Source organism: Bubalus bubalis, chromosome 4 (genome assembly GCF_019923935.1).
Source record: "Bubalus bubalis isolate 160015118507 breed Murrah chromosome 4, NDDB_SH_1, whole genome shotgun sequence".
Classification (NCBI taxonomy): Eukaryota; Metazoa; Chordata; class Mammalia; order Artiodactyla; family Bovidae; genus Bubalus; species Bubalus bubalis.
In genome coordinates this window covers 63,468,423-63,495,977 of record NC_059160.1, presented here as the reverse complement: position 1 = coordinate 63,495,977, position 27,555 = coordinate 63,468,423, and the positions used below count along the sequence as shown (strand labels likewise).

The 27,555-nt window shown below is 40.0% G+C and overlaps 1 protein-coding gene across 3 annotated transcripts in view; it reads right to left on the bottom strand.

The window, feature by feature from the left end:
- Nucleotides 1–27,555, bottom strand: part of RBMS2 (RNA binding motif single stranded interacting protein 2) — a 59,032-nt gene that overhangs the window by 26,611 nt on the left and 4,866 nt on the right. The gene's annotated exons all lie outside the window — the stretch shown is intronic.

Genomic DNA, 27,555 nt, shown 5'->3' with positions numbered 1-27,555 from the left:
TGCCAGATAGTAAAAAATGACATTTTTCACTCTGCTAATAGGGGTTTAGTCGTAAGTTCTTTACAACCATATTTTAAAGGTTTAAATATGAATGAATACTAGATAAAGTATGGGTAAGGAAATCCAAGATTTGGGATGAAACATCTGTAATCTTTCACTATTGATACCAGGACAGGCAACCTGACTCTGCTACACTTTGGGGGTCCTTCTGTTAGAGAAAAACTACCAGGTTGACTAGAACATGGATTCATTCTTTCCAGGCATATTTTATATCCTAATGCTCTAATCAAGCTTCTAGTGTATACAAATATATGCTTCATAATACTCTACATTTGCATTTGTTAGTTACTAAGTCATGTCCAACTCTTTTGCAATCCTATGGACTGTAGCCTGCCAGGCTTCTCTCTCCATGGGATTTTCCAGGCAAGAATACTGGAGTGGGCTGCCATTTCCTCCTCCAGGGGACCTTCCCAACCCCAGGGATCAAACCCTAGTCTCCTGCATTGCAGGCAGATTCTTTACTGTTGAGCCACTGAGGAAGCCCCCAAATTTGCGTAACTACCTATAATGTGGTACACTTTACTATATCATACTCAAATTCCAGTTCTCCCTTGGCTTAAAGCACTTTACAGTACAAATCTATTTGGAATTACTTTCCTATAAAATGCCAGCTTCATCTCCAGGGTTCCCCCACCTGCTTTTCTTTGGTGGCGGTGGCAGTAAGAGACTGGAGTGGTAACAAGAAAAAGAGATACATAAATATAAAAGAGGGGAAACCTTCCCCCAAATAATCTTAATGTAATATGTGCCTCTTATATTTCATGCCTCTGACCTTTAGAAAACTCTTAAAAATCTTTGCTCAGGCTAAATATGTTGAAGCAAGTATTTCCCTGTTTCTGTCATTAAAAAATGTGCAAATACACATTTGTATCCACTTGCAAATACACTGTTCACTCCTTAGCTGCATACTACAGCGAAGAAGAAACTCAATACCACATTCTGGAATGGCCCAAAGACTCATTACCTACTGCACCTCCTGATATACCCTATCTATTTCCTATCCCTGTTCCCCTCTCTTTGCCCGCACTCATACTAGGATTTTCCATACAAAACAATCCACATGCTGGCAGAATATGAATTATTATTCCTCTGTGGTGGCAGTGGCAGTCAGCAAGTGCAGGGCAAGGCATGTGTATTTTTTAAGCAACTTTCAGACAACAAGACAAAAACAGGGCAAATAAACCTAAAAGTCATACATCCAGTGCTAGAAATGGCAGTACTTAAGAACGATGTTGAAATCGCCAGTGAATTAGTAGATATGTAATAATAATCAAATACTAGGTGTCAAGACCTCCCCCATTGTCACTACTATGGTAAGTGCACCATCTGATTTAGAGGCAAGAAGATTATGACCTATATTCTAATCATTAGTGCTTCTGAGTTCAGAATAAGAAGATCACTGCTAGAGGTCATTCGCTAAGACATCCTTTCCTCTTAGCTGAGAAAGCCAAGCTGATGCTTCTAAATATAAGATTCTAGGGAACTCCTGGAGGTCTAGCGATTAGGGCTCAGTGCTTTCACTGCTGGGGCTGGGTTCAATCTCTGGTTGAGGAACTAAGATCCTGCAAGCTGATGGTGTGCAGCACCCTCACGCCCCGGCAACCAACCAGGATTAGAGTCTGGGCCTGGGGATGACGGTGGTGCCGGCAGTCCAGTGGCAGCAGAAGCAACTCTAGTAGCATTGTACCAGGTACCAAGCACAAGCCCATGAGATCATCCATCTCAGTCAGAGTTCATCTGTGCCCTTTCCCAATGTGAGAAAACATTCCTAAGAGGAACTATCAATGATGCTAGGACTGTCCAAAGAAGAACCAAGGGTTACTGAGGAAAGAAAGAAATCGAAAACAAGTTACTGGTTTGCTACCATGGTTATAATCTTGGTTTTAACAGTAAGGTCTTAGGCATAATCTAAAAATATGACTTAGTCATTAAAAAAAAAAAAGGCCAGAAAAACTCCTAGAAAAAAAATGTAGTTCAGAAAAAAGAAATTTTTTTTCTCTCTTGCTGTTCCCAAATAGCTTCTGAAACTGCTATGCAGGTTTGGCTCCAAAGAGAAAAAAGAAAAATACTCTCTTTTCAAGAGAATTTACGAAATAAAATTGAGCCAGCCTCTTAAGTAAAGCTTATTTGGCTTCCCAAAAGAAACTATTTGGAGAGAGAATACTAACTAAAGTAAACTAATGATCTATGTTTACCTATATATGTAAAAGAGAAAAGGGCGATATACATGAGAGTTCAGAGGACTGAGATATTTTTGCTGGGGGTGGGAGGGGAGGGTAGAGTTGTCTTCTTTGTCTCCTCCTTGTCTGAAATAGTCCTCTGAGGCCACTGGTCCTCTATCAGGGCCTAAGCTAGAAAATGAAGAGCAAGATTTGAACTCTTTAAAGCAAGGACCCTCACATTTGGCCTAGGATCTTAAGACACCTGGGATGGTATTAAACTTGCCTTCAGAAATAAAGGATGTAGCAAAGAAATATGTAAAGTTATTCCATAGAAGAGGGGAGGCATGAGCCATGTTATGAAGATTTAATTCCGGAAGTGACTGGGAAACATTACTAGGTTTATTATAAGCTGAGAAATGACATGATATCATATATTTAAGAAAGTTGACACTGGCTGTATTATCCCAGCTGGTTCAGAGGGGTAGGAGACCAAAGGTAGTGAGACTAATTAGGAGACATTAGACACGAAGGGAGGTCAGGAAAAAAATAGAAGTTAAATTCAAACTTGCAGGGGTGGGCCTGTGCGGCGCGGGGCTGGAACCTGTGGGATATCCACGCGGCCTGAGCCATGGCTGACAGTGGCCAACACCTCAGGCCCGGGCTCTCCTGCAGCAGTGCCTGTGCGCTGGGCTGCAGGTACGCCAGGCCGAGTGGGTGGAGGTTCAGAGAGGATTAGTGATCTAGTGTGCTTTTTCAAGGGCACTGATAAAGAACTTCTTCCCAAAATGGTTAATACACTGTTAAACTTGAAATTAAGTGAAACAGAAAATGGCAAGCACGTCTCTATACTGGATCTACCTGAAAACATTCTTATCATCCTCAAGCCACCCTTGGTGGGAGAGAGAAAGGAAGAAGCATGCAGCATCACTGTAACTCTGGAAAAGAAGAGGGGTTAGAACTTGATTCCCAATTTGTGAATCTCTGTAAAAAGAATCAGCTGCTAATAGCAAGTGTGCTGAAGCTGGGGCTGTGGCGGACATGGCACTCACGGCAACAGGCAGGCGTTACTGGACACACACCTAATTGAGTTTTGAAGTTTCTATAGTCGTAATTAGATTCCCTAGCCCCTTCTTCTTGAGAACACTAATCTGAAGCATTTTTAGTTAAGAAAATCCTGGGTCCCATCCATAACTCTGCAGCCTCCTAATTGGATGAGCTTGCCAGTCACCTAAACTCTGGATCTCAGTCACCTTCCATCCCACTTTCCTCTACACTGACACTCAAAAATTCCTTCTCTCCACTTTATGGTCACTGATAAGAACATGGAAATGTTCCTAGAGAGCTGTATTTAAGCATTTTTCAATGAATCATTTTGTACAATCAAGAAAAATATATTTCTTATGCCCTCAAATGTATGTAGTATGTAATAAAAATAACTATTTGTGTTAAAACTAGGTAAAACCCAGCACAAACCAATTACAATTTTGTAAAATTTGTTTTAATATTTCATATTTCCGTATTTTGAATGAAAGAATATGCAATTTACTATTCCTTTTAATACTATGAAAATGTAATGCAGAAATATTGTACATTTTAATATTACTTTCCAAGGATATCCAAGTGCTTTAAATTATTTTAAGAATCTTTAGTTGATACAGGAACAGGGAATGGGGGACTAAAAGTTGTTTTGTTTAATATTCTGGGTTAATATTCTGTTTCTCAGTTTTTTACCAAGAGTGTATGTCACATTATCTGTCTTTCATTTTTAAAAGTTACTGTTTCATTAAACTAGTGTTCATAAATGGAATTACTTGGAAAAAAATTCAAACTTGCAGAATTTGAAGTGATCTGCTTGATGCAGATATGTGAATGCTTTTACAATAAATACTGGTTAATTTTATTCATTTAATAAACATTTAAATACCTTAGAAATACCTCACAGGGAAGGCCTGAAAAGCGTAGTCGTTAAGTGTTGGAGAGCCTTAAAATTTGATTTTTTAGCTAAAAGTGAACATAGCGCCTTAGAGATGCAGGCTTACGGAGTAGATATTAACGCTTTTAGAAAGTTCTAATATTGCACTAATTCCTGGGAAATGGAATAAATTCAGTTGTGATCCCTAAAGACGGGAGACAATCTCAGGGCAAGGACTTTATGGCTTTGGATCTTCCAGTGAAACTCAGATACCTATGGGCAACGGGTTACCAAGGCAAAACAGAACACTGGCTGGACTGCAAAGGTGAACTGACGGAACGCAAATGCCAGAGAGCAGCCAATTCAAGGCTGGCAGGAGGCCTGAAGCTCTCAGTAAAACGTGTGTGGGAACACCAGCATGGGGAGGACTTGGTTGCTTCCAAGAGAGACCACTCCCCTTCAGAGTGAACAGCCACACATGAGAGCTGAAAGAAGGCAGAGAAGGGAGGACAAATGAGCTAAAGGATACAGAGTACTGAACACAGGGCTCGGCGCACAGCAAGCGCAAACTCAGTTACAGTTATGCTTTTAGAAGTTGGAATTGTTTTAAAAAATGAAGTTGTTCTATAATTAAAGGATAAAATCCTTCCTTTCAGAATATAGATAACTCACCCAAATTGAGCTATTATTTGTCTTCAGAGACTTGATGCTTCCCCTAGCAGTTCTTAAGGATCCAGGAAAACTCTGGAGAGATGTTTTTATGGAAAGCGCATGAAGAGATATGAGGTTAGGAGGCAGGCAGTGAGTGGGTCCTAACCATCTTGAGAACTACCTCTCTCTGACCACCTTGATGGTTACTTATGTCTAGATGATAAAACAATTCCTTCTGTTTTGTTCTTCTTTTACTAAGCCTGAGACCTTTAAGATAAAATATTGAAAAGACTTTAATTTCTTAAAGACTGGTGGGATTAAAGATTGGTGGGGTGGTATTTAAAGGATGATTAGAGAACTATGTTGTAAAAATATCCTGTAAGAATCTCTGGGGCATGATAATCTGGGGAAGGGCTTATAGCATGGGGATAAAGAAATATATAACTCCTTCATCTTCATCCAGAAAAAGAAAAAGCAAACTCCCCTCTTCCTGTAGCAGGAACTTTATGTTTCCTGTCTTGCTGAGTTACAGGAAACCAGGAGACAAGAGTGTGTCTTCCTTCTGCTCTCTTGCAAGAGATCACAATGGTAGCAGAGATTCAAAGCCTACTTTCCAATCACTAAGTTTTCATCAGATCTTTAAGAGAATGATCCACTCAGATGAGTTACCTGCTAATTAAAATCTAATGCAAGTAAAACACTGTCTTTATTCTGAAAATAAGGTTCTCAGATCAACTGTTCACTTTGCCTGGTTTAAGAAAATTCACAAACCCTGTATCCATTCATTTGCTATCAAAGTCATCCCCATCCTGAGCCCTTAACTTTATTATCACCAGAGCCAGAGAAAACTCCACCCCATGTCTAGTGCCCAGCTAAGTTCCGGGCACAGAATATATGCATGGATATTTACTAAAAGGAGTAAAACAAATTTAGGGGGTTTGCTAATAGTAACTGTGTATCATCTTAATAAACCCCTAAGAAAGTCTCACAGATACAAAATTCAGTGGCCTGATATCAAAATTCCTATTACAATATGGATATTGATGTTCCACAAGGCAAGTTTCTGGAACCAGTGGTCTCTGGGACATGTAACACATCTGATCATTTTTATCTAAAAATACATTATTTCCTGAGTTCTCTCATTTCTCCTAATAAAGTCCACTTTCCCTGCAAAGTATCAATCCTCTTCATATTCACTCATGAGGCCCTTTGCATTATTTGAATCATTCAATAAATATATGAATGCCGAATATGTGTAAGCTCTGCTTGATGCAGTGGGGACTCACAGGTGAATAAATGTATAAGTGAAATATTTCATAATAAATTTAAACACATACCCACAAGAAGCCATTGGGATTCCCTGGTGGCTCAGAGGTTAAAGGGTCTGCCTACAATGCAGGAGACCTGAGTTCGATCCCTGGGTCGAGAAGATGCCCTGGAGAAGAAAATGGCAACCCACTCCAGTATTCTTACCTGGAAAATCCCATGGACGGAGGAGCCTGGAAGGCTACAGTCCATAGGGTCACAAAGAGTCGGACACAAGTGAGTGACTTCACTTTCACAAGAAGCCACTAAGTAATTCACAAACCAGAGCATACAACCTAGATAACTAGCAGAACAAAATGTGTGTGCTTTTTATGGGGATCCAAGAAAAATGGTATGAGAACATGAAAGAAAAAACAATTCCTGAGGGAAAAGTTTCTCAAAGAAAATGTTTTGGGTTTTACCTTGAAAAATGAGTAGGAGGGTAAACTTTTAAAAGGGAGCCATAGGGAAAATCAAACCAAAATCATAATGAGATACAACTTCATATCCACTAGAATGGCTATAATAAAAAGATTATGGCTTTAATCAAAAGTAACTTTGATGGCTACAATAAAAAATAACAAGTGTTGGTGAGGCTGTGAAGAAACTGGAACCCTTGTACACGACTGGTGGGGATGTAAAATGATGCAGCTGCTCTGGAAGACAGTTTGGCTGTTCCTAAAATAATTAAACACAGAGTTATCACATGACTCATCAATTCCATTCCTACGTATGTACCCAAGAGAACTGAAAACATGTGTCCAACACAAAACCTGTACAAGAATTTTGTAGCAGCATTATCATAGCCCAAAGTGAACACAAATGTCTATCAACTGATAAATGGGTGAATAAAATGTGGTACATCCACATATGAGCCTATTAGTCATTAAGAAGGAAAGAAATACAGATACATGCTATGATGTGAACCTTGAAAACATGCTAAGTGAAAGAAGGCAATCACAAAATACCACCAATTATATGATTCCATTTATATGAAGTGTGTAGAACAGGCAAGTCTTTAGAAACAGAAAGTAGATGAGTGATTACCTATGGCTAGGAGAGGGCGATAATGAAAGCACTGGGAAGTGATGGCTGTGTGAGTGAGGTTTCTTTGGGGGGTTGGTACCGAAAATGCCCTAAAAGTATGGTAATGGATGCATGACTCTGCAAATATACAAAAAGCCACTGAATTGTACCATTTAAATGGGTGAATTGTACACCATGGGAATTTTATCTCAATAAAGCTGTTATAAAAATTTCACAGAGAGACGTCCCCAGTGGTCCAGTGGTTAAGAATCTGCCTGCCAATGCAGGGGACATGAGTTCAATCCCCTGTCTGGTAAGATCCCACATGCCTCGAAGCAGCTAAGCCCGTGCACTCAAGCCTGCATGCTAGAGTCTGGGAGCCACAACTACTGAAAGCCCATGCTCCACAACAAGAGAACCCACTGCAATGAGAAGCCTGCGCACCGCACCTGGAGAGCAGCCCCTGCTCACCACAACCAGAGAAAGCCCATGTACAGCAACAAAGTTCCAGCACAGTCAAACAAAGAAGTGAATAATTAAAAAAAAATTTTCATAGAGATGGGTGGAGAGGAGAGGACATTCCAACCACTGAAAACATCCTACAGGCTAGCATGACCTAGCACAGGACTCAGCTTAAGTTGGCATCACCCTACTTCATTTACAGGTAGAGAAGTCTTAAAATTAACATACTTTATTGAAATTCAAGTAAAAATATGAATTAGACATTATATCATATCAGAACAAAAAAGGAGTATTTTCAATCATCCTTCCTTCTGGAAAAAAAGAAAACAGTAACATTAAAAACAAAACGAGGGGCTTCCCTGTTGGCTCAGTGGTAGAGAATCCACTTGACAATGCAGGAGACACAGGTTCGATCCCTGATTCAGGAGGACCCCAAATGCCAAGAAGCAACTAAGGCTGTGCACCACAACTACTGAGCCTGTGCTCCAGAGCCCGGGAGCCACAGCTACTGAGGCCACATGCTGCAACTAACGAAGCCCATTGGCCCTGGAGACCGTGCCCGTGCTCCGCAACAAGAGAGGCCAAACAACGAGAAGCCCGTGCAAAACAACTAGAGGGTAGCCCCTGCTCGCCACATTGAGAGAAAGCCCTTGCAGCAATGAAGAACCAGCACAGCCAAAAATGAATGAATAAAATTATCAAAAGACAATAACAACAGAAAGGTCGCTCTGCAACATGCAGAGCCTAGGCCAGAGAACCCACACCACAGATCTGCCCAACATACCTGGTCTTAAAACATGACTCTCAGCACTTCCACTACTCCCTCTCAGCTCAAGTAAGCCTGACACCTCCAGCTCATCTCCTCCCCGCTTCTCTTTCACGGCTCTTACCGCTATAACAGTAATCTGTTTTCCACATTCCTTTAATGCCAGGGGGAGTTACTCACATTCATACCAGGTGATACTCAAACGAGATCTTAGGTATAAAATCGACATTTTCAAACCCTAAGTCAAAATAACTAAAGAATCCTCAGTTAATAAAACAATCAAACTTATTGCCAAAGGATCCATCCATGCGCCCTTCCAGATCTGCCTGCCACTCCTGTCCACCTTGCTTTGTGGCTAGGAAGCTGACCATAAAGAGTGTATGAACAGGCTCCCCTGTCCTGTGGATTCCAGTTGGGTTTGTGAACCAGATACACACCAGCAGGATATCAAAGGGCAGGAGGAGGAGGAGATCAGAATATTTCTTTTCCTAGCTCCTTCCCCTGCCAGAATACCGTGATTTGACTGCATACTGCTACTGGCGCCCAAAGTTCTCTCCATACAGCTGCTCTTCGATTCTGGCAATCTCCCTCAGTTCCTTCCCCCTTTAGATCTAGAGTAACATAGGCTCTGTAATTGCTGGCCATAGGGTACTCTGCTCGCTCTCACTGGTTTCCCTAAGTCTCTTTGTAAATAGTCCCTTTATTACATCTTTCTCAAATTACTCTGCTTGGGTATGCCATCTGTTTCCTTTTGGGGCCCTGAATGATGAACAAACCATTCTACCTTAAAGACTCAGGTGCAAGGGGATACGTACGTACTCAGAAACTCTTGAGAAACTCTGCTTTCTTCAAGACTGGAAAAAGAACCTCCTCACTCCTCTAGGCACATGATGCAGAATTTTGTACTCTATCTTTTTGTCTGATGATTAACCAGTATCTTAAGTCCTATAACATTTATGATTTCATTTGCTCTTCCCAACAACTCTGTGAAGTAGAGCAGGGAATATGTTATTAGTTTCCTTCTAAAACTTAGAAACTGAGTCTTAATTTTATTTTAACATTCCCTTTGGTATGTCACTTCACTTTTTATTAAGCAGAACCAAGTAATGGAAACCCTAAGACTGACAGTATCCAAACCGGTGCAGAGAGCTGAGTAAAACAGTTCTTACATGACCCTACCTCCTTTTGTCTCCCTTCTGAGAAGAGGACAGTTCTAAGTTCCCTGGGAATAGGTAATGTCGAGTCCAAAGTAGAACATTTAAGAAACAAAGGCATTTGAACCGTGACCCAAATAAGTTAAGAGTAAAACCTACATAAGACTGGTGCTTACATAGACTGACCAGAGCAAGAGCCCTCAACTGAAATATGTGGACAGTTCTATGGGGGGCACAGCCCTTTCAGGCAGCAAAAGCCCATGCCTGTATCCCAAGGAATAACCAACTATGCCATCAGTGTGTAGGTACACGTCAGTGTGGCAACATCTCGTATGTACCAGGAAACACAGGCAAAAAGTTTAACTTCCAGGACAGGAAAAGGAGCTTTGAAGGTTAAGCGGCTTGTCTGAACATGACAACCAACTGCTTAGGCAGAACATGGCTGGGACACAACTGAGTCCCCATGGAGTGCGACTCTGCATAACAAAATCCCTCCACTATTCAGCCTAGCTGGTGGGTCAGCTGTTCAGGAGGAGATATGGTGGAAGAAGGAACTGCAAAGTGGAAAAGGGTAACAGAGCTTGCAGAGAGGTGTACGTGGCTCTCTTCCACAAAACGGTTGCCTTAGAGAAAAGATGAAGGAAAAGATAATGTCTGCCTAGAGTTTATTCTGTCCTCCCTTGTCTTTTATTCTATTTTCATCATTTGACACAATTTCATTTTGGTAAGACGTACAGAGATCACAAACCCTTAGAAGTTAGGAAACACCAGCATCCTCTTCTTCACCCTTATACTACCCACAGAAAGAATTCTTAGATTGGTAGATTAAGGGTCTGGTTTCATCAAGGCCTAAAATCTCAAAGTCATGAAAATATTCTGTTCCTGTGGTCATTAGAGAAATATTTTTGTTTCACCAAACAATAAATACTGGCAACACTACACATTTGAAGGAAGTAGCCTAGCCCAAGAATATGAAAGGTATACGTGCCTAGTCTATCTTCAGATCAAAATAAAATGTATATATGCAACCACCTAGCCCCCCATGAACTATATCAAGTTTAATCTTTATCTATGCTTATTTTTAAAAATCACAAAGGACTTTGGAAATAATTTTTCAAAGTTTGATATAATATACATAGAACTATCTCTAGAAAGATACACAAGAAGCAGTTAATAACGATGGCCACTAGAAAGACAAACTAGGTATATGGAGGATGGACTGAAAACAGACTTTTTATTTGCTTCCTTTATACTTGTTTGAACCTTTTATATTTTATAACAAGTCCATACATCTATTATCTATTTAAAAACAAAAGTCTCTTCAAGTCTGACATACTTTTTTTTAAAAAACTAGGGTAGAATGTTAAAACACTTGAGTCCATACAGCCTGACTACTGGACCCACACTCTCATAGTTTCTAACATATCTTGAATCTCAAAAAAGACAGTGATCTGAGTAGAACTCGTCCTCAGGAAAGTGTTAACCTAGTTTATCCAATTCATGGTTTAAATCACAATTGGGAATGAGGCAGAAGTTGGAGGTAAGGGGTGGAAGTAAGGACTGGTTGCCAAAGTAAGAACTGAAAACCAAAAGCCAATTATAAACAAAGGGATAAGGTCTCCAAAAGAAGAAGAGAAACTTCTGTAAGTTCTATCTAGTTCCTGGATAGTAATGTGGAGGTTCTGTAAGATCTAGTACCCATATCCACATCAAGACTTTATTTACAGAACAGCCACAGCATGCTTAATCCATTAACAATATAGAAAAAGGGGAAATCCCTATTCTTTTAGGCTGATTTACTAAAACAAAACAGCTATTTTCCTCTCTCCTTATTTCAAAATAGTTTTGATAGAACTTACAGAGCAGAATCTCAGGTTCCTGCTTACTTTTGTTATCCTTTAGAGGTGAAACTGAAAGAAAATTTAGAATGAGAATAACAGACTTATAGTTTAGAGGCAACCCTCTACTGCCCCTCACTTCTTCTCTTTTTCTAGTCTCCATCCTCTCTTATCTTACTCCTCTCCATTCTTCTTCCATTTTTTTCCCTTCCTCTCTATCTTTGCTTAGGCTTACTCCTGACAGTTGCGTTCAGTGGTGTCCTTAATTAACAACTAGCCAGTTGTTAATATCAGCATTCCTCTTCTTCACCCTTGTACTACCCACGATCCCACTACTAGGCATATACCCTGAGGAAGCCAAGACACAAGTACCCCTATGTTCACTGCAACACTATTTACAATATGGAAGCAAGCTAGATGTCTATCTACAGATGAATGGATAAAGAAGCTGTTGTGTATACATACAATGGAATATTACTCAGCCATAAAAAGGAATGCATTTGAGTCAGTTCTGATGAGGTGGATGAACCTAGACCCTATTATACAGAATGAAGTATCTCAGAAAGAAAAACAAATATCATATACTAACACATATATGTGGAATCTAGAAAGATGCTACTGATGAAATTATTTGCAGGGGAGCAATGGAGACACGACACAAAGAACAGACTTATAGACATGAGCGTGGGAGAGGGAGGAAGGAAAGAGTGGAAAGAGTATGGAGCGAGTAACGTGGAAACAAATATTACCATATGAAAGATAGATAGCCAATGGGAATTTGCTGTATGACTCAGGGAACTCGAACTGGGGCTCTGTAACAACCTAGAGGGGTGGTATGGGGAGGAGGAGGGAAGGAGGGTCAAGAAAGAGGGGACATATGTATACCTATGGCTGATTCATGTTGATGTTTGGCAGAAACCGACACCATACTGTAAAGCAGTTATCCTTCCATTTAAATAAATAAAAAATTTCAAAAATCATCAAAAATTCTACTAGATTAGGGATTTCCCGGGTAGTCCAGTGATTCAGAATCTGCCTTGCAATGCAGGAGACATGGTTCGATCCCTGGCTGGGGAACTAATATTTCACATGCCGTGGGACAACTAAGCCTTTGAACCTAAAGACCGTGCTTTGTAACAAGAAACCATAATGAGAAGCCTGCACGCCACAACAAAGCGGCTTCTGCTCCTCACAACTAGAGAAAGCCTGTGTGCAGCAATGAAGACCCAACAGAGCCCAAGACAAACAAATGCACAGTGTTTAAAAATCTACTAGATTTAAGCACTGGTCTGGTATGTGAAAATGGAACTAAACTGAGGAATCCGATCATCACCCTCACTGGGGGAATCACTTACTGCCCACTGCACTGCGCCCTTCCATGTGAATAGACAGACATCAGCAAACCATCCCTGGCGGGCAGGCAGCTCTGCTCTGGGGGCACAGCTGCCTGAAGGGAGCAGGCATTCAGCTTTGCAACAAGCTGAATGTAACAAGCTTTTTTACCTTACACACTGGTGAGGTTCACAGGGGTTGCCTCACAAGGGAGGACCATAGCTTTCTGTTTGGTTTGGTTCTGATCACTGCTTGCACCTAGGTGGAATAATCTGCCTAATTCTGGCAGTATTAGAAAATTCACTGGCCCACAGATAGGAGGTACCGTCTTGAATATCAGTTTTATCAGTAATAAAGGTGTTGGTTTTATTTCCATTTGTCAAACGTTTTTCTTATTTCTCAACTGGAGTGGAGAAGAAGGATGCTTCAAACTGAAACCCTCAAACCCCAACAGTCTTTAAGGGTTAGGCAAGTATTTGACGGCTGAAGTGGAGGCCAGGGTAAAATGTTAGCATGCCTAGCCATACCAATCTACAAATTCTGTAAATGTAAAATAATGGTTTAGTATTAATTAAATTTGGAACAACAAAGAATATAATTTTCATTTGTAATGTAAGATCTTTATGTTACAAATAAGAAAAAAAATAAGATTCGGTTTTGATATAAGCACTCAATTATTTCACTATTCAATTAGCAATTGAGTAAGGAATGAATCAATGTTCACTAAATGTTTTTTCAAAAAGCGTTAGTTCTTGTCTATAGAGCCCATTAACTAGCAGAAAGTAGTTAAAACACAGGCTCAAAAATTAAAAGACTGAGGTTTAATTCTACTATTGCCATGTGTGAGCTGTGTGACTTTGGTAAGCTGCTTAACCTTACCTGCAAAATGCAGACAGTAACAGCAACTGTATAATATGATTAGTGTGAGGATTAAAATACATACAAATAAAGCAGGCAATGCCCAAAGAATGTTCAACTACTGCACAATTGCACTCATTTCACATGCTAGCAAGGTCATGCTCAAAATCCTTCAAGCTAGGCTTCAACAGTATGTGAACCAAGAACTTCCAGATGTACAAGCTGGACATAGAAAAGGCAGAGGAACCAGAGATCAAATTGCCAACATCTGTTGGACCTTAGAGAAAACAAGGGAATTCCAGAAAAACATCTACTTCTGCTTCATTGACTATGCCAAAGCCTTTGACTATGTGGACCACAACAAACTGTGGAAAATTCTTAAAGAGAAGGGAATATCAGACCACCTCATCTGCCTCCTGAGAAACCTGTATGCAGGTCAAAAGGCAATACGTAGAATTCTACAACAGACTGGTTCAAAATTGGGAAGAGAGTACATCAAGGCTGTATACTGTCACCCTGCTTATTCAAGTTATATGCAGAGTACATCATGCGAAATGCCAGGCTGGATAAAGCCAAGATGGAATCAAGATTACTGGGATAAATATCAATAACCTCAGATACTAATTTGAAGTGACACCTCAGATGACACCATTCTAATGGCAGAAAGCAAAGAGGAACTAAAGAGCCTCTTGATGAAACTGAAAGAGGACAGTGGAAAAAGCTGGCTTAAAACTCAACATTCAAAAAACTAAGATCATGGCATCTGGTCCCATCACTTCATGGCAAATAGATGGAGAAAAAATGGAAACAGGGACAGACTTCATTTTCTTGGGCCCCAAAATCACTGCAGACGGGGACTGCAGCCATGAAATTAAAAGACGCTTGCTCCTTGGAAGAAAAGCTGTGACAAACCTAGACAGTGTATTAAAAAGCAGAGACATCACTTTGCCACCAAAGTCCATGTAGTCAAAGCTATGGTTTTTCCAGTAGTCATGTATACATATGAGAGTTTGACTATAAAGAAGGCTGAGTGCCAAAAAATTGATGCTTTCAAACTGTGGTGTTGGAGAAGACTCTTACGAGTCTCATGGACTGCAAGGAGATCAAACCAGTCAATCCTAAAGGAAATCGACCCCGAATATTCATTAGAAGGACTGATGGTGAAACTGACACTCCAATACTTTGGCCACCTGATGCGAAGAGCTGACTCATTAGAAAAGCCCCTGATGCTGGGAAAGATTGAAGGCAGGAGGAGAAGGGGACGACAGAGAACAAGATGGTTAGATGCCATTACCAACTCAATGGACATGAGTTTGAGCAAGCTCTGGGAGATGCTGAAGGACAGGGAAGCCTGGCGTGCTGCAGTCCATGGGGTCGCAAAGAGCCACAACTGAGAGACTGAACAACAGAAGCTCTCATAGTGCTTGAAATATGAAAGGAGCTCACATTCATTCGTTCAACGAATACTTCATGCCCACTTTAGAATACCAGGCACTATGTCAGGTACCAAGAGCAAAACCCTGACTTAAAGATGATCTAGAGACAAAGATGTGAGATGGTCTTGGTCCTAACAGAATTCAGCATTTAGCAGAGATACAGCCATTAATCAAATAATTGCAAAGTAACTGTATAATTACCGAGTGTGATAAATGGGCTGGGGGAAAAAAAGATCAGAAGGCTGTGACCTACTTTAGTTATTATAGTCGGAAAGGTGACATTTAAGTGAGACTTCAAGGATAAGCAGAAACCAGTCATTCAGAGAATGAAATGAAAGATCATTCCAGAAAGAAAAACGTGCAAAAGACACAAAGTGAGATTTTCAACTGAATCTGAAAGAAACAGAAGGCCAGTGACACTTGTGTATAGGATAAAGGTGTAGGTACAAATTTTCAGGCTGTCTTAAAGTGTCTGGCTTTCATTCAACCCTACAGACAGTGAATAATTTTATGTAAGAGAGAAGTTATAAGATCTGATCTAGGTTTTCAAAATACTACTCTGGCTACTATGGAAAGAGTAAACAAGAGTAAGACAGGAGTTGAAGTGGCAAGCTCAATTAGGAGGTCACCGTAATAGTCCAAACCAGAGACAATATAGCCTGTAATTGGAGAGATGGCTATAAAGATGGACAGTTAGCTTATATAATAAATTAGACGTGGGAAAGTATAGTGTCTAGCTTGAGTAACTGGATGGATGGTGGTATCATTCACTACTACTATAGAGATGGGGGGCAGAGCCAATTTGAGGACTACAAAGCAATCATCACATTTTGAATACATTAATTTTAATAATTTGTGAGACTTCTAGGAAAAAATACCAATTAAGAAGTTGGATACACAGAGGAGAAGTCTGATCTAGTAATTATCGGTAAACCTATTAACATAGTAATAAGTGAAATTTAGGAAGAAGGTATATTTAGAGAGAGGGCAACAAAGCCTAAAGAACTAAAAATACTCAAAAAAAAAAAAAAAGAACTAAAAATACTCAGAAACTGAGTAGGGTAATTGACAAGAAGGTCAAAAGAGGAGGAGGAAAGGGCAAGACCCAAGAAGGTGGTGTTACCAGAAGCAACAAAAGACGGCGATTCAAGAAATGGGGAATGGTCACCTCTAGCAACGCCACTAAGAGGTTACATAAGATAAAAGACAACAAACAAACAAGATACTAGTTGGATCTGTCAACTTAAAAGTACCATGGACTAGACCAAGCAGAAGAAAGAATCAGTGAGCCTGAAGAGAGATCATTTGAAATTATCCAGCCAGAAGGAAACAAAACAAAGCCAGAAGGAAGAGGGATGAAGAAAGCCTATGGGACTTACAGGGCACATTAACAGAAACAATCCACACACCACTGGAGTCACAGAAGAAGAGAGGGAGAAAGGGGTAGAAAGCTTATTCAAAAAGTAATGGCTGAGAACTTCTCAAATGTGGGGAGAGGTGTGGACATCCAGGTTCATTAAGCTAAAAGTTCACTTCAAAATGCCAATCCAAAATGACCTTCTCCAAGATGGATTACAGTAAAACCATCCCACATGCCACAGAGCAACTAAGCCCAGGTACCATAACTACTGAAACCTGCACACCCTGGAGCCCACGCTCTGCAACAAGAGAAGCCACTGCAATTAAAAGCCCACGCACCCCAACTAAAGGAACTAACCTCTACTCGCAGCAACAATGAATGACCCACTGCAGTCAAAAAAATAAACACATAAACAAAAAACTTTTTTTTTAAAGTCAGAAAAAAAGAATGTCTCTCATACAGGAGAGTCTCCATAAGGCTACGAGTTGATTTCTCATCAGAAATATTGCACGCCAAGAGGGAATGGGACGATATATGCAAAATGCTGAAAGAAAAAAAAATGCAAAACAAGAAATACTTTACCCAACAAAGTTGTCCTTCAGAGGTGAAGGTGAAATACTTTCCCTAACAAAAGTTGAGAGTTCACTACCACTTAACCTGCCTTAACAAGAAATGCTGAAAAGAATTCTTCAATCTGAAAAGAAAGGATACTAACTAATAACATGAAAATACACAACACACTGATAAAGGTAAACATAGATTTAGAATACTAGTACTTGTGCCTGGAAAATCCCATGGATGGAGGAGCCTGGTAGGCTGCAGTCCATGGGGTCGCTAAGAGTCGGACACGACTGAGCGACTTCACTTTCACTTTTCACTTTCATGCACTGGAGAAGGAAATGGCAACCCACTCCAGTGTTCTTGCCTGGAGAGTCCCGGGGACGGGGGAGCCTGGTGGGCTGCCGTCTATGGGGTCGCACAGAGTTGGACACGACTGAAGCGACTTAGCAGCAGCAGCAGCTACAGTAATTTGTTAATGGATACACAATATAAAAGGATGTAAACTGTGATATGAAAAACATAAAATGGGGGGAGGTAAAAGGGTAGATTTTGTATGCAATCAAACTTAAGTTGTTATCAGCTTAAAAATAGATTGTCACACCTGTAACATGTTTCAGGTGAGCTTGATGGTAACAAATCAAAAACCTATAATAGATATACGTAAGATAAAGAGAAGGGAATCAAAGTACATCATATCAGAAATCACCAATTTCAAAATAAGACAGTAAGAGAGGAGAGGAAGAAAGGAACTACAAGATGGCCAGAAAACCATTACCAAGATGGCAGTAATAAGTCCTTAGTGTGTGTTAGCCGCTCAAGTGGTGTCCAACTGTTTGCAACCTCATGGACTGTAACCCACCAGGCTGCTCTATCCATGGGATTTCCCAGGTGAGTATACTGGAGTGGGTTGCCATAATAAGTCCTTACTGAGTTATAATTACTTTAAATGTAAACAGATTAAGCTCTCTAGTCAAAAGGCAAGAGTGAAGAGTGGCTGAGTGCATTAAAAAAAAAGGCCTGATGTTTATGCTGCCTACAAAGACTCACTTTGCTACAAGGACACACATAAGAACAAAATGAAGGGCTGGAAAAAGATATTCCATACAAATGGAAACCAAAATAAAGCAAGGATAACTATACTTATATCAGGGGGAAAAAAAGTCAAAAACTGTAACAAGAGACAAAGAAAATCATTATATGATTATAAGAGAGTCAATTCATCAAAAGGATTCACAGCACTGGAAGGATTGATGATGAAGCTGAAATTCCAATACTTTGGCCACCTGATGCAAAGAACCGACTCACTGGAAAAGATCCCGATGCTGGGAAAGATTGAAGACAGGAGGAGAAGGGAACGACAAAGGATGAGACGGTTGGATGGCATCACTGACTTGATGGACATTAGTTTGAGCAAGCTCTGGGAATTGGTGATGGACAGGGAAGCCTGGCATGCTACAGTCCATGGAGTCGCAAAGAGTCAGACACGACTGAACAACTGGACTAAACTGAAAATATTAAGAGGACCTAAACATCAGAGCACCTAAAATATTAAGAACACCTAAAATATTAAGCAAATATTAACAGATCTGAGGGGAGAAACAGACAATACAATAATAGCAGAGGATTTCAATATCCCACTTTCAATAATGAATAGATCACCCAGACAGAAAATCAATGTAGAAACAATGGACTTGAACTATACTTTAGATCAAATAACTTAACAGACATATATAGTCTTCCATCTAAAAATAATAGATTACATCTTCAAGTGCACCTGCAACATTCTCCAGGATAGAGCACAGGAGGTCACAAAAAGTCTCAGTAAATTTAAAAATATCGTAACTATACCAAGTATCTTTTCTGACCAATACGGTATAAACTAGAAATAAATAACAGATGGAAAACTGGAAAATTCACGAATGTGTGGAAATTAAACACACCCCTGAACAACCAATGGGTCAGAGAAGAAATAAAAAAAAATCTTGAAACAAAAATGGAAACACAACATACAAAAACTCAAGGGATGCAGCAAAAATAGAGCACAGAGGGAAGTTAATGCCCATGTTAAAAAGAAAAAAAATCTCAAACTACCTCAAGAAAAAGAAGGACATATTAAGCCCAAAGTTAGAAGAAAGAGGGAAATAACAAAGATCAGAGAAAAATAAATAAAATCAGGAATAGAAAGACAACGGGAAACTAAGCGTTAGTTTTTTAAAAAAAGATAAAATTGACAAGCCTTTAGCTAGACTTACAAAGAAAAGAGGACTCAAAGAAATAAAATTTAAAACGAAAGAGGAGATATCACAAAAACACAGAGGATCATAAGACACAATCATATGTCATCAAACTGGACAACCTAGAAGCAACGAATAAGTTTCTAGAAATGTATGATCTACCAAGTCTTAGTAATAAAAAAATATAGAAAACCTGAACAGACTAATAAGGAGACCGACAACCTCCAGGACTAGATGACTTCACAAGTGAATTCTACCAAACATTCAAAGAATTAACACCAATTCTCAAACTCTTCCAAAAAACTCAATAGAAGGGAACACTCCCAAACTCAGTTCATGAGACCAACATTACCCTGATACCAAAGCCAAATGAGGATACTACAAGAAAACAACAGGCCAACATCCATGACGAGGATAAATGCAAAAATTCTTAATAAATACTACTAAAACAAATTCAACAGCACGTTAAAAGGATCATATACCAAGATCAAGTCTTTTTTAATACTTATTTATTTTTGGCTGTGTGGGGTCTTCATTGCTGCAAGCAGGCCTTCTCTAGTTGCCGTGCATGGGCTTCTCATCATGGTGGCTTCTCTTGTTTCAGAGCATGGGCTCCAAGAGTGTGGGCTTCTGTAGTTGTGGCAGATGGGCTCGTTTGCCCCACAGCATGTGATATCTTCCGGGACCAGGGATCCAACCACTGTTCCTTGCATTGCAAAGTAGATTCTCAACTACTGGACCACTAGGGAAGCCCCAAGGACACATTTTATTATTGAGATTGAATAGGTTGCTTTTCATTTTGTTTGAACATTTGAAAGAATTTAGTCTTAAATAGGGCTTCCCAGGTGGCACTAATGGTAAAGAACCCAATGAAGGAGATGTAAAGAGATGTGGATTCAATCTCTGGATGGGAAATATCTCCTGGAGAAGGGCATGGCAACCCACTCCAGTATTCATGCCTGGAGAATCCCATGGACAGAGGAGCCTGAAAGGCTACAGGTGATCCATAGGGTCACAAAGAGTCAGACATGACTGATGCAACTTAGCACCCACGCAGTCTTAAACACTTTCTGATTTAAAAATTTTAGGACTTCCCTGGTGGCTCAGTGGTAAAGAATCTGCCTGCCAATGGAGGAGACACAGATTTGATCCCTGGGCCAGGAAGAGCCCACATGCCAAGGAGCAACTAAGCCCGTTACCCACAACTACTGAGCCTGTGCTATAGAGCCAGGAAGCCACAACTGCTGACGCCTGCATGTCTCGAGTCCGTGCTCTGCAACAAGAGAAGTCACTGCAATGAGAAGCCTGTGTGCTGCAACTAGAGAGTAGCCCCCACTCACCACAACTAGAGAAAAGCCTGAGCAGCAACAAAGACCCAGCACAGCCAAAAATAAATAAAATTAAATTTCAAAACCCTTTACAAATTTTTAAAAACTTTAACTTTTATGTATCAAGATGCTTTTTCTTTTCATTGTAGAACTTGTTTATAAAAATTCACTTCCTGAAAGAGAAATATTTGCAAATCATATACCTGACAAGGTATTAATATCCAAAATATATAAAGAACCCCTAAAACTCAATAACAACAAAAAAATCCCACTTTAAAAATGGGCAAAGGGCTTCAGTATTTCTCCAAAGAAAATATACAAATGCCCGATAAGCACTTGAAAAGATGATCAACATCACTAATCATTAAACAAATACAAATCAAAATTATAATGAAGTACCTCTCACACCCATTAGGATGGCTACTATCAAAAAAATAGAAAATAAGTGTTGGCAAGGATTCGGAGAAATCAGAACTTGTGCACTACTGGTAGGAACATAAAATGGTATAGCCACTAAGGAAAATAATATGGTAATTCCTCAAAAAATTAAAAATAGAATTACCATATGATCCAGCAAGTCCAATTCTGGGACTATACCCAAAAGAACTGAAAGCAGAGTCTGAAGAGGTATTTATACACCCAAGTCCACAGAAACACTATTTACAATAACCAAAAGAAGGAAGTAACTCAAGTATCTCTCACAGATGAATGGATACACAAAATGTGGTATGCACATTCAATGTAATATTATTCAGCCTTAAAAGCAAGGAAATCTTGATATATGTTACAACATGGATGAACTTTGAGGACATTATGATAAGTTATATAAGTCAATCACAAAAAGACAAATACTGTATGACTACATTTATATGAAGTACTTAGAGAACTCATAAAAGATAGAAAGTAGAAGAGTAGTTGCCAATAGTTTGGGGGGAGGGGAGAATGGGGGAGTCATTTAATGGGGTAATTTCAGTTCTGCAAGATGAAGAGTTCTACTAGAGACTGGCTGCACAATGTAAATGTATCATACTTAATACCATTACAATGGATACTTAAAAATGTATAAGATGGCAAATTTTGTTATATATATTTTACAATTAAAAAATAAAAAGAGCAAATATTGAGAAAAAGAGTGGAACGTTAATGAAGCAGAGATTTTAGAGGAACTACTTTTTCAAGAAGGTGGATTATAAAAGGGATCAGAAAAATGGGACAGTAACTGGCAGAAGAAATGGGATCAAGCAAGATTTCCATTGTTTTGTTTTACAATGAGAGAAACTATAAGCTTGTTTATATGCATACAGGAAGAAAAAGAGACCCCACTCCTACGTATAAACTCCAAAGAAATTTTTACACAACTGTGCCACATATATGATAATATTCTGAGCAGCTATGTTAGGAACAGCAAAAACAAACAAGCCTGCAATAGTCCAAAAGCTCACTGGTGGAAGAATGGATAAATTATGGTATATTCACAAAATGAAATATTATACAGGAAAAAATGAATAAAATATACAACATGAATGAATCATGAAGATGTAATACTGAATGGAAACAAACAGAAGACTGTGTTGCAATAAGACAATAAAGCAGTGGTTGACAGCACAGATTAGGAGCCAACGATCTGAGTTCAAATCCCAGCTGGGCCATTCACTAGTAACGTGATTATTAAGCTCTCTGTAGTTCATTTTTTCTCATCTGTGAAACAGGCAAAATAATCATGAAACTGTCATGAGGATTAAATTATATATGTAAAGCACTTAGAACAATGTAAAAAAGCAAATTAAACATGATTTTAAACTATATTTTTTAAAAGCAATAGAATGATAAATATAAAATTTAAGAGCAGTTACCTTTAGAAGGGAGGCAGGCAGTGGGATGGGAAAAACTCCTAAGTATACGTAATTTACAGGCAATGATTCTAGTTCTTAAGCTGGAAGATGGGTTTACAGGTGCTCCTCTTTTTTAATTATTGTATTTCTTTCTGGCTGTGCTGGGTCTTTGCCGCCGCGAGGGCTTTTCTCCAGCTGTGGCGAGCAGGGTCTACTCTCTAGTAGTAGTAGTAGCGCGTGAGCGCTCATTGTGGTGGTTTCTCTGGTTGTGGAGCACAGGTTCTAGGGTGTGTGGACTTAAGCAGCTGCAGCTCGTGGGCTCAGCTGTTGTATCTCCTGGGCTCAAGAGCACAGGCTTAGTCGTTGTGGCACATGGGATCTTCCTGGATTAGGAATCAAACCCACATCTCCTGCATTGGCAGGCGGATTCCTTACCATTGAGCCACCAGGGAAGCCCACAGGTGCTCCTCTTTATTATTATGCTTTATCAGTTTCAGTTCAGGGAAACTGAAGGACAGTTTCCCTGTCCATCACCAACTCCCAGAGCTTACTCAAACTGATGTCCATCATGTCAGTGATATCATCCAACTATCTCATCCTCTGTCATCCCCTTCTCCTCCCACCCTCAATCTTATCCAGCATCAGGGTCTTTTCCAATGAGTCAGTTCTTCGCATCAGGTGGCCAAAGTATTGGAGTTTCAGCTTCAGCATCAGTCCTTCCAATGAATATTCAGGAATGATTTCCTTTAGGATGGACTGGTTGGATCTCCTTGCAGTCCAAGCAACTCTCAAGAGTCTTCTCCAACACAGTACAAAAGCATCAGTTTGGAGCTCAGCTTTCTTTATAGACCAACTCTCATATCCGTACATGATACGCTTTATAGTTACATGTAATCTTTTGTGTTATTAAATAATATATTAAATATAATAAAAGAGAAGTAATGGAAGGAAATAAATTGGAGACAGCTAGTATATATAACTCTTAAAAAAACAATTCTTTCAAGATAGTTTATATACAGCGAAGAAGAGAAATGGAACAGCAGCTGAAGAAAGAAATGGCACCAAGAGAAAGGGTTTTGTTTTTTTTTTTTAATAAAAGAAATAACAGTCTATTTACATAGGTCCTAGCACATTCTGGAGCTATTTAATGAATGTGAGTACGATGAACAAATAAATAGTAAGGCCATTCCAAAAGGAAGGGAACAACAACAAAAAAGTATCAGAAGCTGAATACTACATGAAGCACAAAGACAACAGAATCAGAGAATAGGAGGGATTATGAATAAACACATATATTTGGAAAGTATCAAGTAACTGATCATGAACCTTTTCACATTTTGGCTTCTGTATCTCTCATCTTTAAGAAAATTCTCCCCACACTACCACTATCTTCTTTCAGCCTTTATCTCATTTCTCTGCTCCCCATCTTTTTAAAATAACTTGGGACTTCTCTGGTGGTCCAGTGGCTAAGATTTCATGCTTCCACTGCAGGGGGCCCGGGTTTGATCCCTAGTCAGGGAACTAGATCCCACATGTCACAACTAAGACCCAGCACAACCAAATTAAAAAATATAAATAAATAAAATATTAAAAAATAAAAATAACAGCTTTATTGAGATGTAATTCACATACCATGTAATTAACCCATTTAAAATATAATTTCAATGGTATTTGGATCACTATAATCAATTTTAGAACATTTTCATTACCCCAAAAAGAAACCCAATACCCCATTGCTGCTGCTGCTAAGTCGCTTCAGTCGTTTCTGACTCTGTACAACCCCATAGACGGCAGCCCACCACGTTCTGCCGTCCCTGTGATTCTCCAGGCAAGAATACTGGAGTGGGCTGCCATTTCCTTCTCCAATGCATAAAAGTGAAAAATGAAAGTGAAGTCGCTCAGTCATGTCCGACTCCTAGCGACCCCATGGACTGCAGCCTACCAGGCTCCTCCGTCCATGGGATTTTCCAGGCAAGAGTACTGGAGTGGGGTGCCATTACCTTCTCCCAATACCCATTACCAGTCACTTTTCTTTCCCTCTGAACTCTCCTACTCCATCTCTAGGCAGCTGCTAATCTCCTTTCTATCTCTGATTCTGGACATCTCATATAAATGGAAGCATCAAATACAGCTGATCCTTGAACAACACAGATTTTAACTTCACGGGTCCACTTCCATGTGGATTTTCTGCTATTGGTTTAATCTGAGGATGCAGAACTATGGATATGGAGGAGTCATGGACACAGAGGATCAAATATAGCTTATATGTGGATTTTCAACTGAACAGGGCTGGTGTTACAAGCCCCGCGATGTTCAAGGGTCAAATGTATGTGGTCTTTCGTGACTGGCTTCTTTCACTAACATAATTTTTTCAAGGTTCTTCCATTTTGTAGACTGTATCAGTACCCTATTACTTTTTCTTTTTTTGGCCACATCACACAGCAGGTAGGATCTTAGTTCCCCAAGCAGAGATCAATCCCATGCCCTGGAGTCCTAACCAGTGGACTTCCAGGGAAGTCCCAGTACTCTTACTACTTTTTAATCACTGAATAAAATCCAAAATTCCATTGTATGGGTAAATATAGTATTTTACTTATCCATTCATCAGTTGATGGATATATGGATTGTTTCTACTTTTTGGCTATAATGAATAATGCTGTTATGAACACGATGTACAGGCTTTTTGTGTGGACATTGTTTTAATTTCCCTTGGGTATATACCTAGGGGTGTGTTTAACCTTTTAAGGAACTGCCAAAATGTTTTTCAAAGCAGCTGCACCATTTTACATTCCTATCAGCAGGTTATAAGGGTACAATTACATCACGCTGCTGCTGTTGCTGCTGCTAAGTTGCCTCAGTCGTGTCCGACTCTGTGCAACCCCATAGACGACAGCCCACCAGGCTCCCCTGTCCCTGGGATTCTCCAGGCAAGAACACTGGAGTGGGTTGCCATTTCCTTCTCCAATGCATGAAAGTGAAAAGTCAAAGGGAAGTCGCTCAGCCATGTCCGACTCTTAGCGACCCCATGGACTGCAGCCCACCAGGCTCCTCCATCCATGGGATTTTCCAGGCAAGAGTACTGGAGTGGGGTGCCATTGCCTTGAGTTTTTGATTACAGCCATCCTTGTGGGTGTGAAGTGGTATCTCACTGTGGTTTTTATTTCCTTGATGGTTAATGATGCTGGACATCTTTTCATGGCTATTTGTAGATCTTCTTTGATGAAATATCTATTCAGACATTTTGCCTGTTTTTCCTGCACTTTCATCTTAATCCAAATTCTTAAAAGATCAGTCTATATTTACCATCTATACTTCCTTACTTTCATTCACTCAACAACCCACTCCAACCCTGCTTTTACTCCCCAATCTGAAATTGCTTGTTAAAGTCACAACCACTTCTCCACTGACAAAATCATGACTATTTATCAGTCTTCATCTTCCAGGATTAACTCTTATGGTTTGCACATCTGCATTTTAATTCTAGCTGACTTTTTTTGGCCACATTGAACACCCACAGCATGTGGGATCTTAGTTCTCTCACCAGGGACTGAAACCGGGTGCCCTGCATTGGAGATGTACCATCTTAACCACGGGTCCACCAGGGAAGTCCCTGACTTCTTCTTCTGATTTATATTCTCTTCTGTCTTGTTTCTTTTCTATATTTTTCTGTCTTACAGCATATTTTCTTAGGCGATTAGAAATGTAAACCAACAACCAAAGAGTATGACCAGAGAACTGCAGGTAACACAACTGGTTCACGTGGAGTCAGCGTAATGGCAGCGTGCAGGGGAGGTGGGGGGATAAGGTAAGCAGAACCAACAGTGGGCACTAGGCTAAGGATTTGGACTTTGTTTAGCAGGTAATATACACCCATCCAGCAATGCAGGAGACCCAGGTTTGATCCCTGGGTCAGGAAGATCCCCTGGAGAAGAAAATGGCAACGCACTCCAGGATTCTTGCATGGAAAATCACACGGATGGAGGAGCCTGGCAGGCAACACCCCATGGGGTCGCAAAGAGTCAGACATGACTCAGCAACTAACACACATATGCCCATCAAAGGTTTTTACACAAGAAATGCTCAGCACTATACTGTTGGAATGTTGGAAGATTATTCTGGTAGCGGGTATAAAATTACTTGGGGACAAGGGGTAGGGAGTGGAGAAACAGGAGACGAGGAGATCCTGTGGGATGTTTATTACTGTAGTAATACGGGCCTAAGTTAGTGTAGTAGAGCTAAAAAAGGGGGAATCAATGGAGAGACATTACCAGTAAACTTGAACCAACTGAGTTCCCTTTATTACCGATAACCAGAACTATGAGCTGCCACTGGTCATGAGATGTTGGACTTTAAAAGTTCCACCAGGGAATTCTCTGGCAGTCCAGTGGTTAGGACTCCGTGCTTCTACTACAAGGGGCACAGGTTCAATCCTCGGTGGGGAAACTAAGATCCCACATGCCACACATTGTGGCCAAAAAATAAAATTAAATAAAAGTTCTACTCAATTTGATTCAGTGGTAACTAGATGAAAATGTAGCAAACACACAAAAATTCTCTCTCCCTGTTAGAAGTATAAACAATTCTAGTATTGCTTCCCACTTTCTGCTCTCCTGAGTAAACACTTCCAAAAACTTCAGGTAACTCAAACTTCTTAAAGAGTGAAAATCTGGCAATGCCTACCAGCCAGTTCTGCTCTCATCACGGCCTCTGCTCCTCCACCCCACCCCACTCCCCGCAACTCCCCACCCCAATATGGCCTTCAATATGTTAAGATCAAGAAGAAATAGAAACTTATGCAAAATAGGTCAGGGAAGGCAAATTATCCCAAGTTAAACAAAGTCTCTTTTCTTTTTTTCCAAAGGGAATGGTTGTTGATGCTCTGAGGAGTTAAGTTATAATAACACATGCCAGGAAGATGATGTCAGGGAAGGTGTGGTTAGGCTCTTTACAAGTCTGAAATTCCTTTACTCACAAACACTTCCTCTTTCAGACTCACCTATACACAAATCTCTCTACTGAGGCAACTCTTTCAAAAGTTGAAGGAAGTGTTGAGACCTTAGAACTCTGATCTTTTTACCTTTAGTCTTTTCTTTTTTTTAAGAACTAAGAATAATTAAGATAGATTTTTTTAAAAATACCATAATTTTTCAGAATCTCTCTTTGAAATTCACATTTTCTCCTTTCTATGATTTAGAATTCTCCAGGCAAGAATACTGGAGTGGGTTGCCATTTCCTTCTCCAGGGGATCTTCCCGACCCAGGGATCAAACCAGTGTCTC